The sequence below is a fragment of the Macaca mulatta genome, chromosome 9 (assembly GCF_049350105.2).
Source record: "Macaca mulatta isolate MMU2019108-1 chromosome 9, T2T-MMU8v2.0, whole genome shotgun sequence".
Taxonomy (NCBI): domain Eukaryota; kingdom Metazoa; phylum Chordata; class Mammalia; order Primates; family Cercopithecidae; genus Macaca; species Macaca mulatta.
The window spans coordinates 95,202,501-95,220,953 of NC_133414.1; the positions used below are offsets into that span (position 1 = coordinate 95,202,501).

An 18,453-nucleotide genomic window follows, 5' to 3' on the forward strand; every position below is an offset into this window, starting at 1 on the left:
TTCTCCCACTCTCCAAGCCCTGGCACCATTCTGTTCTTTCCCCTGGCACCAGTCTATTCTTTGCTCCTGCGAGGTTCACTACTTTACATGCTATGTAGAATTAGTACCATGCAGTATTTGTTCTCTGTGACTAGCTTATTTTCCTTAGCATAATGTCTTCAAAGTTTACCCATGTTGTCAAATATTGCAGGTTTTTCCTCCCTTTAAGGCTCAATAATATTCAACTGTATGTGTATACTGCATTCTCTTTATGTATTTATCTGTCAATGAACATTTAGGTTGTCTCCACACCTTGGTTATTGTGAATAGTGCTGTAGTAACATGGTAGTGCTAATATTACTTTAAGATCCTGATTTCAGTTATTTTGGATAAATACCCAGAAGTAGGATTTATGGATCATATTGTAGTTCTATCTTTAGTTTATTAAAGAATTGTTTTTCAGTTTTCCATAGCAGCTGCACCATATTGTATTCCCATCCCATCCCAGGAGTTCCAGTTTATCCACATCCTTGCCAACACTAGTCTTTTGTTTTTGTTTTGTTTTGTTTATTTATTTATTTTATTATTATTATACTTTAAGTTCTAGGGTACATGTGCATAACGTGAAGGTTTGTTACATTTGTATACTTGTGCCATGTTGGTGTGCTGTACCCATCAACTCATCGGCACCCATCAACTCCTCATTTACATCAGGTATAACTCCCAATGCAATCCCTCCCCCATCCCCCCCCATGATAGGCCCCGATGTGTGATGTTCCCCTTCCCGAGTCCAAGTGATCTCATTGTTCAGTTCCCACCTATGAGTGAGAACACGCAGTGTTTAGTTTTCTGTTCTTGCGATAGTTTGCTGAGAATGATGGTTTCCAGCTACATCCATGTCCCTACAAAGGACACAAACTCATCCTTTTTTATGGCTGCATAGTATTCCATGGTGTATATGTGCCACATTTTCTTAATCCAGTCTGTCACTGATGGACATTTGGGTTGATTCCAAGTCTTTGCTATTGTGAATAGTGCCGCAATGAACATACGTGTGCATGTGTCTTTATAGCAGCATGATTTATAATCCTTTGGGTATATACCCAGTAATGGGATGGCTGGGTCATATGGTACTTCCAGTTCTAGATCCTTGAGGAATCGCCATACTGTTTTCCATAATGGTTGAACTAGTTTACAGTCCCACCAACAGTGTAAAACTGTTCCTATTTCTCCACATCCTCTCCAGCACTTGTTGTTTTTTTCTGACTTTTTAATGATTGCCATTCTAACTGGTGTGAGATGGTATCTCACTTTTTGTTTTTTTTATAATAGTCATCCTAGTAAGAATGAGTTGATATATCTTTTTTGCGTTTGTATTAGCATTTCTCTGACGATTAGTGCATTATAATTAAAATAATTTCTTAAAGGAATTAAAGAAAACAAATAAATGAAAAGACATCCTATGTTCACAGATTGGAAGACTCAATATTGTTAATACTGCCCTACTGATCCAACACAGTCCCTATCATGCTGCCACACTTTATATTTTATTATTTTACTACCTTATCTTATATTTTACTACCTTAGTAATAAGTGGTATAGGAATCACAAAAGTACAGTGATGTGGGTCCCATGCCCTGGAACTTTAGGAGAATGATGGAAGTTGTGATAAATTATTATTATATGTCTATTTCCCCAAAATATATTCATTAAATTTACCATGTGGCTGTTTTGTGCTAAGTTCTGGGGATGAAAATACAGTTGTCCCGGCCGGGCGCGGTGGCTCAAGCCTGTAATCCCAGCACTTTGGGAGGCCGAGACGGGTGGATCACGAGGTCAGGAGATCGAGACCATCCTGGCGAACACCGTGAAACCCCGTCTCTACTAAAAAATACAAAAAACTAGCCGGGCGAGGTGGCGGGCGCCTGTAGTCCCAGCTACTCGGGTGGCTGAGGCAGGAGAATGGCGTCAACCCAGGAGGCGGAGCTTGCAGTGAGCTGAGATCCGGCCACTGTACTCTAGCCCGGGCTACAGAGCGAGACTCCGTCTCAAAAAAAAAAAAAAAAAAAAAAAAAAAGAAAATACAGTTGTCCCTCAATATCCATGGGGCTTGGTTCCAGAACCTACCATAGGTACCAAAATCCATATATACTCGCATACTGCAGTTGGTCCCATGAAAGTCAGCCTTTCATTTACATGAGTTTTGTATCCTGAATACAGTGCTTTAGATTGAGTCCAGGCTGGAGTTGAAAGGATGCTATTTATACTGCAAGCCTGGGAGTATAGTAATAGTCTATGTCACTTGCAATAGATTACAAAGGGATTTTAATAATGAAATAGTTTTGAGGAACTGTGATTCAAATCTTATAGCTTCATATATACAAAAAAAAAAGGGAAACAGGATTAACGTGATAAAATATGTAGTGTGTGAATATAAAATAAATTATGTAAGGCATATTAGTTAAGAGCATGAGCTTAGAAATCAGATAAAACATTTTCAAATCCTGAAAGCATTAATGTATGATTTTGATGAGTGGTCTCTAACGCTGTGGTCTCTATCCATAACCAAGAATAATAGTAACTTTCTCATTAGATTACTGTTAGGATTAACCAATGTTATGTAAGAAAATTGTGTAGCATATTTCTGGCATATAAGAAATGATAAATATATGTTATTAGTATGTTATAATAATATTTTCAATTTAAAAGCATATTTAATGTTTCTTCATCACTAATCAATATTCCTTACTGTTTTCTTTGTCTAAAAACACTTGCACACACATGCAAACACACACAAACATGCACAACATATTTGCCACTTCTTTCTTAGAACATTCATAGTACTTTTTACATACTTCATTCTGTGTGCTACAGTTCTTCTTACAAATTTCTGCCCACCTTGTCTTTGATTTTCTCTGCTGCATTTTATTAAAGTATCTGGCAAATAATAGGAACTCAGTAACCACTTGGTGTCTGTACTTTTAATTTTTTAAATTTTTTTTATTTTCTCTACTACAACTTTTTGTCTATTTTCTTAAATTCTTTCTTATAAATGTTTTTACTATTTTTCATTCAGGTGTGGATGTTATTCTATCTCCATTCTTCATTTCTTTTAATAGGCTGTGTATAAAGGAAAAATACACAGACATGCCAACTTACAAATTTTAAAATAGCAAGAAAAGCATCTTCCATTTACTGAAAAATTTTTATCTAAGAGTTTTCTGAGTATCATACCCATATATACATGCCCTAGTCACCCTGCCACAACAAAAACAGAAACTGGGTAATTTATAAATAACATAACGTATTTCTCACTGTTCTGGAGGCTGGAAGTCAAAGATCTAGGCACTTGCAGGTTCATTGTCTGGTGAGGACTTGGCCTCTGTTTCAAAGATTGTGCCTGTTGCTGCTGCATCCTTTGGAGAAGACGAATGCTGTGTTCTCACATCGCAGAAGGGCAAAAGGTCCAGTTAGTTCCCTTCAGCCCTTCTGTAAGGTGTAGAGTGCATAGCCCTCAAGACCTAATCACCTCCTAAGGGCCCAACCTCTTAATATTGTTGCATTGATGTTTAAGTTTCAACATAAATTTTGGAGGAGATGCAAATATTGAAACCATAGTTAAATGTTAAAAGATATATTATGAAAAATATTTGCAACGAAACTTGTTCTGAATCTTCTTTCTAGCCTTATCCCATCATTAGAGAAGATTAATTGAATGAACAACTGGCCAATGATGGAATTGCTAAGACAAGTAACTGGAAGCTTAAGCTAAAGTACCTTGAAACAGAAAATGTTCAATCATGTTCTTTTTTTTTTTTTTTTCTTTTTTTTTTTTTTTAGACAGAGTCTCCCTCTGTCACCCAGGCTGGAGTGCAGTGGCCTCATCTAGGCTCACTGCAAGCTCCGCCTCCCAGGTTCACGCCATTCTCCTGCCTCAGCTTCCCAAGTAACTGGGACTACAGGCACCCACCACCACGCCCAGCTATTTTTTTTTTTTTTTTTTTTAAGTACAGCCTGGGTTTCACCGTGTTAGCCAGGATGGTCTCAATCTCCTGACCTCATGATCGGCCTAGCTCAGCCTCCCAAAGTGCTGGGATTACAGGCGTGAGCCCCCATACCCGGCCAACCATGTTCTTAAGACAAAGAAGAGTCAGTCAACTAAGAATAAATACTCTTTGTTGATCTTGAATGACTATTGTAATATGACATGCTGCAATTTAAAGATTCCTAACATACCTTTATAGAGTCAACACATAGATGAATTTTAAAAAATTAATGCCTTAGAGGATAAAAAACATACTCCATAAGCTTTGAAAATAACTGAAACCCATCTAGTATTATATGCTTATATTATTTCAAAGCCCAGATTTCAAATGGAATATTTTTTCTGAATCTATACCAAATTACAAAGATATATTGCTCTAACAGAGAACAAAAGTATGTACTTCTTAAAAAAAGAAACACCTTTAAAAAATTAAAGTCATATAAGAGCAAGAGAAAAGTGTATACAAAAGGCAAAATGATAATCTGTCCTCTGAAAATATCAAAATAGACTCTCCTCTCACAATACTATATGTATACCAACTTTGGGAACACGTGTGTTTGAATGTATTAGCAAATTATACTTATCAATAGGATTCTGTTATTAACTTTCATTATATGCAAGTAGGAAGAAAATATATCTTTGCTGTCATTTCTGAAGTGCATTTAAGTATTTGGTGAACATTCTTTCAGAGTTGAGGGTTTAGAAATCGTTTTGAACAGATTTAATTTAAAAATTCACTTGAGGAGACTCTTCTAAAATAAATGAAAAAAATAATATGTCAGAATAGGTTCATCAAACTTTATGGCTGGGTGCTGTGGCTCACACCTGTAATCCCAGCTACTTGGGAGGCTGAGGCAAGAGAATCACTTGAGCCCGGGAGGCGGAGGTTGCAGGAAGCCAGGATTGCGCCATTGCACTCCAGCCTGGTACTGCGCCATTGCACTCCAACCTGGGACAGACAGTGAGATTCTGTCCCAAAAAATAAAACAAAAATTGCTTCATCACCAATGCGCCTTCTTTACGTTGGACAGTTACAGCAGACATTTATAAAGAATAAACTTGGGTCTAAGTTATTTTAATGAAGACTGATACTTTTTATATAAAATATATTTTGGACATTTATTACCAAATGTAAAACTTTTGGCCTTTTATTTATATTCAATAAATTTTGAATAAATATATAAAGTATAAAAACAATGTAAAATAAACTATAACCTCTAAACTGACCTAATAGATCATTTGGGGTGTGGAATAGTCATGTCTTGGAGAAATAGATTTTTCTGTAATTCATTGCATAGCTGATAATGCACATATAATATGCTGATATATTCATTGCTTTTGGTGACAGTTCATTTAATTATTTAGTCTTTCAACGTATTTTTTAAGGTCTCTACTATCTGCCAGATACTATGAAAGGTAAGGGGGCAAAGAGTTTATTCTAAATGGAGGGAATAATATATAAGCCTCCATGACCAGAATTAAGCAAGGTAAGATCCAGTGTCTTGTCTTAGTTCATTTAGGTTGCTATAACATAGCACTATAAATTGATATAGACAGTTGCTATAAACATAGCACCATAAACTGCTTATAAGGAACAAAAAAAAATATTGTTCATAGTTCTGGAGACTGGGAAATCTAAGTTCAAGGTGCTAGCAAATTTGATGTTTAGTAATGGCCCACTCCCTGATTAATTGACAGTGGTCTTTCCTCTGTGGTCTCACATGGCAGAAGGCGCAGACAGCTCTCCGGGGCCTCTTTTATAGGGCATTAATCCCACTCATAAAGACTGTGGTTTCATGATCTAATTATCTCCCAAAGAGCCCACCTCCTTATACCATCACATTGGGGGTTATATTTTAACATATTAATTATGGATGGGGGGAGTTAAAACATTCAGACTATAGCAATATGAATAAAGTCCAATGCAAATCAAATGCTGATGGAACTGAAGAGGTATGTAGAGACCAAGGTTTGTTAGCCACTGATGATAATTTTAGTCTTCATTCTAAGTGACACCATTGAAGTTTTTAAAGCTGGAACAGGAACAATGGGAGCAAGGGAAGGGGATGGAATTAGTAACATCATGATTCAATCTATTCTAAGACAGATCACTTGCTATAGTGATGAGAATGGATTTGTGTAAGGACTGATGAAGAAAACTAACATTAGAGGTGAAATGAACAGTTAACAATATAATCCAACGGAGAGACAATAGTAGTTTAGCAGGTGAAAGTGGAGCTAGAGACAAGTGAAGAGATTGAAAAATAAATAAGAAAAATGTGCATGCACACAGATACACATAGCCGTGTGTGTGTGTGTGTATGTTTGTGTGATGTTTGCATATGTGTACCTGTGCATGATTTATTGCATATGGAGGAGTGGAAGTGGAATAAAGGGAGGAAAAAGGGTACATAACAAGTTAGAGTAGGTCCATTCACTAGAATAAACATCCTAAAAGGGGTACACTTAGAAGGGAGATCATTGTAGGATAAATTGAGATAGAAAGTAGTTAATTCAATAACTACTGGATCTAGATCTTAAAAATGTGTGTCTCTTATCTGTTCCTGAATAAGTGGTGATTGTGATCAAGATAACTATCTAAGCATTTATAGAGGCAATTATTGTGCATTTTTTGGATTCATAAAAACAAATGCAGTAGTTTTATAATGATCTTAGAGAAGTTTTATTTACACATACACACACAAAACCTTACTTCTAAATTATGTTTGTACTTTTTAAATTTTTAAAATTTCTATTATATTCATTTTGTTGAGATGGAAATGGCTCTATCGCCCAGGCTGGAGTGCGATGGCACCATCTCAGCTTACCGCAACCTCTGCCTCCTGGGTTCAAGTGATTCTCCTGCCTCAATCTCCTGAGTAGCTGAGATTACAGGTGCACATCACCACGCCCGGCTAATTTTTGTATTTTTAGTAGAGACGGTGTTTCACCATATTGACCAGGCTGATCTCCAACTTCTGACTTCAAGTGATCCACCCACCTCAGCAGCCCAAAGTGCTGGGGTTACGGGCATGAGCCACTGTGCTCGGCCTGTTTGTACTTTTTAATATGTCACTAAGACTCTTCAAAAGGCATCGTGAGGAAGTGCACAACTGGTATTTTTTTTCTTTTTCTACTTCTTCTACTCTTCTTCTTATTCTGATTTTAGAACTCATATAGGATTCCTGTCATTTATAAGTAATTTCAAGAATAAGGAAGGAAAAAGGAAACATCTTGAGGGAAAAGGTATAAAAATTATTTAATCAAATATATTTATTTTTCATAAAAATGTTTCAAGCTACACACCTTATTCAAGCTACACACTGTGACACCACTTAGTGTCTTTTTGTAGGTATTATATTTCATCTAAACATCAAGAAAAAAAATCATTGTTCATTAAAACATTTAGGAATTTTATTAGTTCATTTATTTTACTAAGATATATTTAACAAATAGAAAAGTATTAAAGCTGCATACTTGTATATCTCAAGTGTCTTTGAATGCATGATATTAAATTTTTGAAATAATAGTATTCCTAAACTGATTTTCCAAAAAAAAAAAATTATCAGGAAGGTAGAAATTTTCCAATTTTTATATTTTTTCTGACTTCGTTTTTGTTTTCTTGATAAAGAAATTATGTTTAATTATACAAAATAACTTTATTATCAAATTACACATTCAGATGGAAGCAAAATTAACTATAAATTATTTTTCTCAATTTTCTCATTTTGCTTTCTAATTGTTTTTATTTATATTTTTAGAGACAGGGTCTTGTTATGTTGTCCAGGCTGGAGTGCAGTGCTATTCATAGGTATGACCGTGATGCACTACAGCTTTGACCTCCTGGGCTCAAGTGATCTTCCTTCCTCAGCCTCCAGATCAGCTGGACTATAGGCATGCACCACCATGACCAGCTTTTAAAAATCTATCTATAATTCACTAGGTACATTTTATTCGATGCCATATATCAAGAAAGTACATTGTTTTTTTAAGTCTCTTTTGTTAAATGGTGATAGTATCAGGTGACAGGGTGAATGTGTGGTTGGGTGACTGCAGATACACATGAATCTATTTGGAAACCTCCGAATCATCAACATTAGTCATGTATTCTTTTGGTGGTGTGCCCATATAAATTTTGCAGATTTTACAGTATGTGTTACCAGACTCTCCGAGGAATACTCCTATTTATTAGTCTTTGTCTACTTTATTCACTATTATAAACAACTCAATCTATTGAATATCTTTGTAGGTATGTCAAATATGTAACTGATCTATTGTCTTATAATTTGACATTAGTGTCTTGTAATTAATTTATTAAAATAATCATTTTAAGTCAAATTATGGAGAAATAAGTAATTCTCAAACATGAATTTTATAATATAGTTTTCTCTCAAAAACTTAAACTTCTGAGACCTCTTTTTGTCTTTTTATGTAAGAAATAAAGAAATTTAGACTCAGCTTCAAGAAATACTTTATAACTCTTAACTCTCTGACTAAATAAGATTTTATATATCTAGGGCCAAAGAATATGTATGCCTCCTCATAGATTCTTCTGAGGTCATGTTTGTCTGAATCTCTTTAAATATTATTACAAACTATGGAAGTTGAAAATAATATTAACTTTCAAATTGGCAACATGTACACAACGTAACAAATTTGAATGTATCATTTATTTATAAACATATATTTGGAATTTCAATTCTATAAGAAAACATCAAGCACAGCTATTAATTTTGGAGATGTAAGAGTAATACTCACCTGAGAACTTTAGGTTCTTTTTACAGGATACAGGAGATAAAATTAAAGGGATAGTGGCTTGTTAAAATAGGCTATTGTTCATTATTTCACTCTGTATATCATTGTGTACCCATAGCTTAGCTTCCACTTACAAGTGAGAACTTGCAGTATTTAGTTTTATATTTCTGACTTCACTTAGGATAATGGCCTCCAATTCCATCTGAGTTGCTGAAAAAACAAACAAACAAACAAAAAACATAATTTCATTATTTTTTATAGCTGAGTGGTGTTCTATGGTGTCTATATAACATGTTTTCTTTATCCACTCATTGGTTGATGGACACTTAGATTGATTCCATATCTTTGCAGTTGTGAACTATGTTGCAAATAAATGTGCATGTGTGGGTGTCTTTTTATATAATGATTTCTTTTTCTTTGAGTAGATACCTAGTAGTGGAATTGCTGGATCAAATGGTAGACCTACTTTTAGTTCTTTGAGAAATAAAAAAATAATAATAATAAAAGATAGGCTAGTTGACAAATGTAGAAAATGGAAGCCAAGCACTATCCTAAATTCATTAGCTACTTTTTTTTTTAAATTGTTTTATCTGGTTACATTTTTGGCAAAGTACTTTAGGATTTTAGTTATTACTGGATGACTTAGCTGAGTATAATGAGATATACTGTAGATGCAGCAAAAATGTGGGAGATTTCTGAAGGGATATTTCTTACCTCAAATTCAAAACTTAAATTTTGAAAGAATAATCTTAATTATAAATGTCTGTCAGTTATTTGGGAGGTCATGTCTTTCTTTCTTTAAATTGTTTACTAGATTGCAATCAAATAAAAAAATGTAAAGATAAAATACGTAGTTTCTCTCTGAGATTAGTACCCCAATCCAGTCTCATAATGTATGTCTAAAATATATAGTTATAAGAAGCTGAAAATAATGTTTTTCTTTTTTCATGAGACTATCAGTCATCAGAGTTCAAGCAGATCTTTTGTGTTGTGCAAGTTTACAAAATGTGACATAGGGTGGAGGGGGAGTCTCCCTATTTCCATGAGGGACATAGAGAAAATCAAGGTGTCTGTCTGGGATACAATTTCCTCATCTGTTATCTGAAGGAATTAATCTAAAGGAGTTCTTTTAAGATACTATACTAATTAGTCAAGTAGACCTTGGTGTTGTCCACATTAAAAGGTCTTCATCTGTTTCAGATGTTCTAACACTTAATATCACTCGTGCCATTCACAGTACCAAATAGATTCAGACAAGTATGTTCTGAAACTTGATTGTTTCCAATACCGTATTTATTGAGCTCATTAAAAACACTGGATGTTTTTTTATGCCTCTTCGGATAGACAGAATAATAATTCCCCAACTATTTCTATGTCCTAATTCCTGGAACTCGCAAATATGTTACATTTAATGACAAATGAGAATTTACTGAAGATAAAATTTGCCAATCAGCTGACCTGAAAAGATTATTTTGGAATATACAGGAAAGCTCAATACAATAATTAGAGTCCTTGAAAATTAAAGAGTAAAGCAGATAAGCTCAAAGTCTGAGGGAAATGTGACTGTGGAATAAGTGTGTGATGCGATGAGAGTAGTACTCAACTGACTGTTACTAACTTACAAAACTGAAGAAGAACCATGAGTCAAGGAACAGGGCTGTCTCCAGAAGCTGGGACAGACAAATACATGAATTTTCCTTTTGACCTACAGAAGGGATATAGTCCTGTCCACACTTCAATTTTAGGCTAATAAGACTTATGACTCACAGAACTATAAGGTAACAAAGTTGTGTTATTTTAAGTCATGTAATCTGTGGTGATTTTTACAACAATGATAGAAAACTAATATATCTCTCATAGATTTTACAGCAAAGTGAGGGATACTGACAAGAAAACTCATATATCTATCAAAATAGTGTTCCAAGAAGATGATGGGAGCTCAACATAGGTAACTAAATCATTCTTCAGCTAGCTTCACTAAATTGTTTTTCTTTTTTTTAAAAAGATTGATTCTTAGTTGAGTCTTGACTAGGAGTAGGACAGAGGAATAGATATAGTGATATAGAGTAGACAATTTTAGCTCAAAAAAGGAAAGAATATATGCTATGCCATAAAAGTTTAAAAGACTTTTATTTACTTGGAAGAATCACAACTTACTGACATCTTGTTTACTTGTATTACATCATGAGCATGTCTCGATATGGCCATAGTTTGCCTTGATATGATGTTGTGTAAAGTATTTGAAAATGTTGTTGTATTTTCTAGTACTAGAAAATAATAGGGCTATGGTATATTGGAAATTGATGTTCTTATTTATATGTTATAAAAATAAAGACTTCAACAATGTTACATTTTATAGATTTGGGATTGTTTGCCTCTTCTGTCATATCACTCATTAGCTCCAGAAAGCTGACTGGGAATGCTATGCTGGTGATGTGACCTCCTCCTGCCCATGTTCTTCTTTCAGTTCTGCTCTTTCCCCTTCTCTCTGTTTGTACATTTCAGAGACCTAACGTAAAATCTTAAACTCACTTCATTTGCTATTATATGTGGCTTCTAGAAAATATATTTATATAAAATTGTTTCATGGTTTGTCAACATAATTCATGACATTTATAAATTCATATTAGGAAGGAAAATGTGATATATGCAAATTAAATACAATTTATTTTTACAGTATGCGGAAAAGAGACCTGAGATTGTGCACTTAGAAAGTCCTGCTTGCAAGATTGACTCTTGTCTGGCTGATGGGAAAGTGATTATCTCTGAGGGTAAAGAGACAGGGGAATGGGAGAACAGAGACATGCAGATGAATATAGTTGGTAATACTCTAATTCTTGGTTTAAGCAAGTTTTTAATATTCATTGTGCTGTACAAATAAATACCTTTAAGAAAAGCACCATTTATTTGCTAATGGTGATAACGCACCATAAACTGTTGATGATTTGTCTAATGTTTTACCTTTAAGTTCCAATTAAAATATTAATAATAGAAAAAAATAAGAGTTTTAGAAATGGATTAGTATTCAGTTCTTAGAATTACTGGATTAATGACTTCATGTCAATTATTAATGTTACTTACTTTTTCGAGCTTCTGTTTCTTTATTTCACAAATGATGGTAGTGGCTCTCTCGTAATATTTTTTTTGAGAGACGTTAGTCATTATTCCTGTTACCAAATATTTCTTATTTTCTTTGCAGACACATGATAGGATTATACTTCTGTGTTTTTGTTTTTCAACCGATACATGACCATAATATTTGTGATTAAAAGTGAACTCGTGGAGGTCACCTCTGAATGAGAAATATAAGATCCAGTGTATTATTTATGATGTTTTTCTTCCCTCTGTTGAGTGTGTCATTATTAGCTCTGTCAACCTACATCTTTGAGTAAGTATAATAGCAAAACAATTTGAACATCGAGACTGAATAGCAATATATAATTTTTGTTATTTTAGGCTTCTGATGTTTTATACTTGTTACCGTAACACATTCTTGCCTATCCTAACACAATTTTCATTAAATTAAAAGAGATAAAAGGATGCCAATTACCCAACACAATGCTTAATGTATTATATGTGATTAACAACTTATAGCAGTTATATTACTGTGAATTTCACAATTTTCATGTAATGGAATTCTGGTAGAATACAAGATAAAGCAGGTAAATTTTGGTGACAGTAAAGATTGTAAAATTACACAGTGTATGAAATTAAGTGCATATATACACACACATATATATATATATGATGAATTAAGGCTCATTAAACACAAATGTCACCATTTTTTACATGGAGCTCTTTATTTTACTCGAGTTTTTGAAGCAAATCTCAGCTAAATAAGCATGTATTTTATATAGGTCGCTAAAATAATTGCTTTCATTTTAGCCTTGACTTGACTGAGTCAAGAAAGGAAGTCCAGAAATAAATTATTTATTTATAATAGGAGACTATTTGTATGCATTTCAAAAACAAGAAACACTATATATCATGTAGGCAAATCATGTGTGATTTGTTTAAAGCAAGGAAAAAAATAATCAAAATTCTGGAAGGTAATTAAATCTGGCTGTAAGACATCAGTGATGAATTTGTGGCTTAAAATCTCTGCTCTATAAATCGTACATGTAAGCCATACTGTTATCTTCCTAAAGAAGCCGTGCGCACTTAGAAAATCACCTTTAGAATATTATCTATTAAAAAAAAAGAAAATTCTGTTTTGGGCTTGTAATCCAAGGCAGTGACACCAGATATTATAAGGCATTTTAGGAGCATAGATAAGAATAAGCAGCAGTTTATAATTGTAAAGATGCCTAACTGTGTGTCTTTTTTATTTATCTAAGGTTAAAATGCTCGTTTTAATATATTTACAGCTGAAACCATTGGAAGATAGTGTATATGCACAAGCATCTTTAACTCTTGTTATCACCAAAGTTATAAACAATATGTATAATTTTTTCTCAGTCTCTTTTCTTTTTATTTTGCTTTCCATTCTATTTAGCCTCTTGTAAGAAAATTGCAGAGCCTGCCTCATATTCTAAAAGCCTAGACATGCTTAGAGTAATAAATAAATAATTCTCCATTTCCCAAAAGAAAATACATGTTTTAGATAAAATGCAGTAAGTCCAGAGACTTATATGACCTTCAAGAATTAAAATGAATAAAATATTATTCAGTTTTCATAGTTATAACAAATTGTAACTGCTGCTGACTTCAAAAAGGAACACTTTGAGACTTTAATTATTTCTAAAAATTGTTATTTGCTATAATGACATATCATATGCAAAATATGTATAAGTACAGAAGCAGTGCAAGATTTTATAATGTACCTTAGAAAAAGTATCATCCTCTTGAAATGCAGTATTGTTTTTGGTAAGAATCAAGGGTGCCCCTGTTACAAGTATAGAAAGCAGTACAAGGTTTTATAATTTACCTTATAAAAAGTTTCATTCTCTTGAAATGCAGTATTGCTTTTGGTAAGAATCAAGGCTGCTCCTGATACAAGTTTATCAGAGTTTAATTCAGTCATTTGGCTATGGACACAAGAAACCTGAAAGTAATGGAAGGCATTTATGAAGATAAGGAATAGCTCCAGTAGCCAGAATGAGATTCATGGCTGGTGTGTGGACATCTTGGAATATCAGCTAATGCATGGGGTCATGAAAAGTTCTGGCTGATTTGTGTACAATCAAGCTGTCAAAGACATTGTCTCCAAAACACTTCTAATATGTGCCTAAACTCTTTTTATGATTTAGGTTCAGTTTTTCAGATCTCCATGGTTATTGCAGAGAGATCTCTCCATAGAGAGTACATTCATTAACATTGGGTTAGGGGCATAATTGATTTACAGGTAGATACTTTACATTTTCTGAAATCTTGGAGATCTCGAAGACTCCCATTTCCCTCAGTGAGCCAGTGTTTGTGTGGGGAGGACACATTCACACTGTTTCCTTTCCATTTTACTTTTTGCATCTTCTTCACATAAAACCTTTTTTCCTCCAGGGTCAAGAAATTCTCCACTGTTGGGTACTCTGGGCTTTCACCTGTCTCCTCCTTAAACCTAGAGATGGCCAACACAGTTCACTACTTTCCTTCTCTGCCTGAATAATGGGTAAAGCAACCAGCCTACCTTATTTGATCTTTGACACTAGTGTTTCTTATTTTTTTACAAAACAAACTGCAACTTTCAGGTTCATGCAAAACTCCTTTCTAAATGATTAGGGCAACTTCTAAAAAGAATTAGAAAATATGAAGGGAAAGACTTCAAGCTCTGCCTACAACCCAACATCCATTGCATCTCACAAAAGGATGTACTTAAAACCCAAGGCATTCAGAAGAAGAAAATCTCCAGTGGATGTTCTTTACTCTTTACTTTGCTCCCTGGCCTTCACGATTATGCAAGTTCCCTTCTTCAGGTTACTCTGTTAAAAAAAAAAAAAAAAAAAAAATCATCTAACTCCTTCCACAGCAATGTGCCTCATTTACTTGGGCTTTTTTTCGGTCTCCATATTCCACTGTGGTGTTAGCCCAAATGGAAATTGGAGTCAAGGCATCTGCTTTAATCTGCTAAACTGGAACTCTCTTTAGTTTACAATTTCATTTCTATAGGTAATTATATACTTTTCTTTCATTGTTTCTTTTTAATATTCCTGTTAGTGGGAATTCAGGCTACCTGTCTCATACCTGTCCTTGTTGATCTATAAAATATGCACATTTCCTCCTAAAACAACTGTTGCTATTTTTTTCTTGAAATTTCTTGTTCAAGTCCTTTGAGGTGGGATTCAGGTCTGACTTTAGAGTCAATGGAATATCTTAGTGTTTGAGAATTTTAGATGCGTGATTAATAGATCTGTATGTTAACCTTTTGATCCAGTCTTGGGGCCGGCACAAGTGCTTACGTTTTATGATCTTCTTCAGAATGGAAGAAGGATGTCAGTGTCCCCTTATTCTTGAAACACATTTAATTTCCTTTTTTATGTTATAAATATTTTTAATTAAAATATTAACAGGGGTAATTTTAATATAAATTTTTATTTTGAAATAAATTTAAATTTGCTGAAAGGTTGCCAAGGTAATACAGAGTATCACCATATGCTCCTCACACAGTTTCCCCTGATGTTTAATTTTTAACATTTATCATGCCAATTGAAGATTTATTTTGTTTTATGCTTTCAACTATTGTTTTAGATTTGGGGGGCACACGTGCAGGTTTGAGACATGAGTATATTGTGTGACACTGAGTTTTGAAGTATGATTGATCCCATCACCCAGATAGTGAGCATAGTACCTAGCAGGTATTTTTTCAGACCTTGACCCGCTTCTACTCTTCTCACTATAGTAGTTCCCAGTGCTAGTGTGCCCATATTTATGTCCATGTGTACCCAATGATTAACTCCCACTTATAAGTGAGAACATGCAGTATTTGGTTTTCTCTTCCTGTATTAATTTGCTTAGGATAATGGCTTCCAGTTGCATCCATGTTGCTGTAAAGGACATGATTTCATTCTTGTTTTATGGCTGTGTAGTATTCCATGGTGTATATGTTCTGTATTTTCTTTATCCATTCCATGGACACCTAGGTTGATTCCATGTCTTGATGATAAGGTTTGGCTGTGTCCGCACCCAAAATCTCATTTCGAATTGTAATCCTCTTAATCCCCACAGGTCAAGGGAGAGACCAGGTGGAGGTAGTTGAATCATGGGGGCGGTTTCCCCTATGCTGTTCTCGCCATAGTGCGTGAGTTCTCATGAGACCTGATGGTTTTATCTGTGTGTGGTGGTTCCCCCTGAATTCATTCTCCCTCCTGCCGCCTTGTAAAAAGTGCCTTACTTCCCATTTGCCTTCTACCATAATTGTAAGTTTCCTGAAGCCTCCCCAGCTATGCTGAATTGGGAGTTAATTAAACATTTTTCATTTATAAATTACCCAGTCTCAGGCAGTTCTTTATAGCAGTGTGAAAACACACTAATACACTTGGCTTTTGTGCATAGTGCTGTGATGGAACACACGAATTAATGTGTCCCTTTTTTGTAGGATGATTTATTTTCCTCTGTGCGTATGCCTAGTAATGTAAATGCCGTGTCTAACTGTAGTTCTGAGTTCTTTGGGAAATCTCCAAACTGCTTTCCACAGAGGCTGAACTAATTTACATTCAAACCCAGAGTGTATAACCATTCCCTTTCCTCCACAGCCTCACCAACTGTGTTAGGCTATTCTTGTACTACTATCAATAAATACCTGAGATTGGGTAATTTTTAAAGAAAAGAAATTTAATTGGCTAATGGTTCTGCAGGCTGTACAGGAAGCACAGCACCAGCATCTTCTCAGCTTCTAGGGAGGCCTCAAGGAGCTTTTTGCTCATGGTGAAAGGCAAAGCTGGAGCAAGGATCTCACATGGCAGAGTGGAAGCAAGAGAGAGGTGGAGAGGTGCCACATGTTTTAAATGATAAATGACCAGATCTCATGAGAACTCACTCACTCTCTGAGGACAGCATCAAGCCATGAGGAATCAGCCTCCATAACCCAAACACCTCCAATCAGGTCCCACCTCCAACATCAGGAATTGCAATTTTACATGAGATATTGTGGGGACATATAAACATCTGTTATTTAAAATGACTTTTTTTTTTTTTTTTTTTTTTTTTTTTGAGACGGAGTCTCGCTCTGTCGCCCAGGCTGGAGTGCAGTGGTGCGATCTCCACTCACTGCAAGCTCCGCCTCCCGGGTTCACGCCATTCTCCTGCCTCAGCCTCCCGTATAGCTGGGACTACAGGTGCCCGCCACTGCACCCGGCTAATTTTTGTATTTTTAGTAGAGACGGGGTTTCACCGTGTTAGCCAGGATGGTCTCGACCTGCTGACCTCGTGATCCACCCGTCTCGGCCTCCCAAAATGCTGGGATTACAGGCGTGAGCCACAGCGCCCGGCCTGACTTTTTAATAATAACAATTTGATTGTTGTGAGACAGTATCTCATGTTTGTTTTGATTTGTATTTCTCTGATGCTTAGTGATGTAGAGCATTTGTCATATGTTTGTCGGCTGCTTGTAAGTCTTCCTTTGAGAATGGTCTCTTCATGTCCTCTGCTTACTTTTCAATGAGCTTATTTGTTTTTTCACTTTTGAATTGTTTAAGTTCCTTAGAGGCTCTGGTTATTAGACTTCTGTCAGATGCATAATTTATGAAAATTTCCTTCCATTCCATAGGTTATCTGTTTACTCTGTTGATAGTTTATTTGGAAATGCAGAAGCTCTTTAGTTTAAGGTTCCAATTGTCCATTTTTATTTTTTTTGTAATTTTTGTTTTTGCAATTACTTTTGAGTACTTATAAATTCTTAGCCAAGGCTGATGTCCAGAATGTCATGTCCTAGGTTTTCTTCTGGCACTTTTACAGTTTTAGGTCTTACATTCATCTTGAGACAATTTTTTTGCCTGTGATGAAAGGCAAGAGTACAGTTTCATTCTTCTGCATATGGCTAGTCAGTTATCCTAGCACCATTTATTGAATAGAAAGTCCTTTCCCCATTACTTATTTTTGTCAACTCTGTTGAAGATCAGATGGTTGTAAGTGTGCAGCTTTATTTCTGTTCTCTATTCTGTTCCATTGGTCTATGTGTTTGTTTTTGTGACAATACCACACTTTTTTAGTTAAAGTAGCCTTATGTACAATTTGAAGACAGATAATGTGATGCCTCCAGCTTTCTTCTGTTCACTTAGGATTGCTTTAGCTATTCAAGCCCTTTTCTAGTTCCATATGAATTTTAGAAGACTTTCTTCTAGTTCTGGGACAAACATAGTTGATAGTTCCAGTCCATGAGCATGGAACGTTTTCCCATTTGTTTCATCTGTGATTTCATTCAGCAGCATTTTGTAATTCTCCTTCTAGAAATCTTTCATCTCCTTTGTTGGATGCATTCCTACTTAATTTTTTTGTGGCTATTGTAAATGGATTTGTGATCTTAATTTGGCTCCCAACTTGAACATTATTGTTGTATAGAAATGCTACTGATTTTTTTATGTATATTTTGGATCCTGAAACTTTACTGCAGTTGCTAATCAATTCTAGGGTCCTTTTGGAAGAGTCTTTACAGTTTTCTAGGTATAGAATTATATCAGCACCGAAGAGAGTTAATTTCATTGCCTTTTTTTCCTATTTAGATGCCTTGTATTTTTTCTTTTCTT

The 18,453-nt window shown here is 34.9% G+C and overlaps 1 protein-coding gene and 1 long non-coding RNA gene across 2 annotated transcripts in view; one reads left to right on the forward strand and one right to left on the reverse strand.

Annotated features, from left to right (window-relative positions):
• PCDH15 (protocadherin related 15) overlaps nt 1-18,453 on the forward strand; it is a 990,428-nt gene that overhangs the window by 171,423 nt on the left and 800,552 nt on the right. The window lies entirely within an intron of this gene.
• LOC144331020 (uncharacterized) overlaps nt 1-18,453 on the reverse strand; it is a 172,797-nt gene that overhangs the window by 8,464 nt on the left and 145,880 nt on the right. The window contains exon 7 of the long non-coding RNA XR_013397851.1: nt 17,103-17,200. This is a non-coding gene — a long non-coding RNA (uncharacterized LOC144331020). The remainder of the gene's footprint in view (nt 1-17,102; nt 17,201-18,453) is intronic.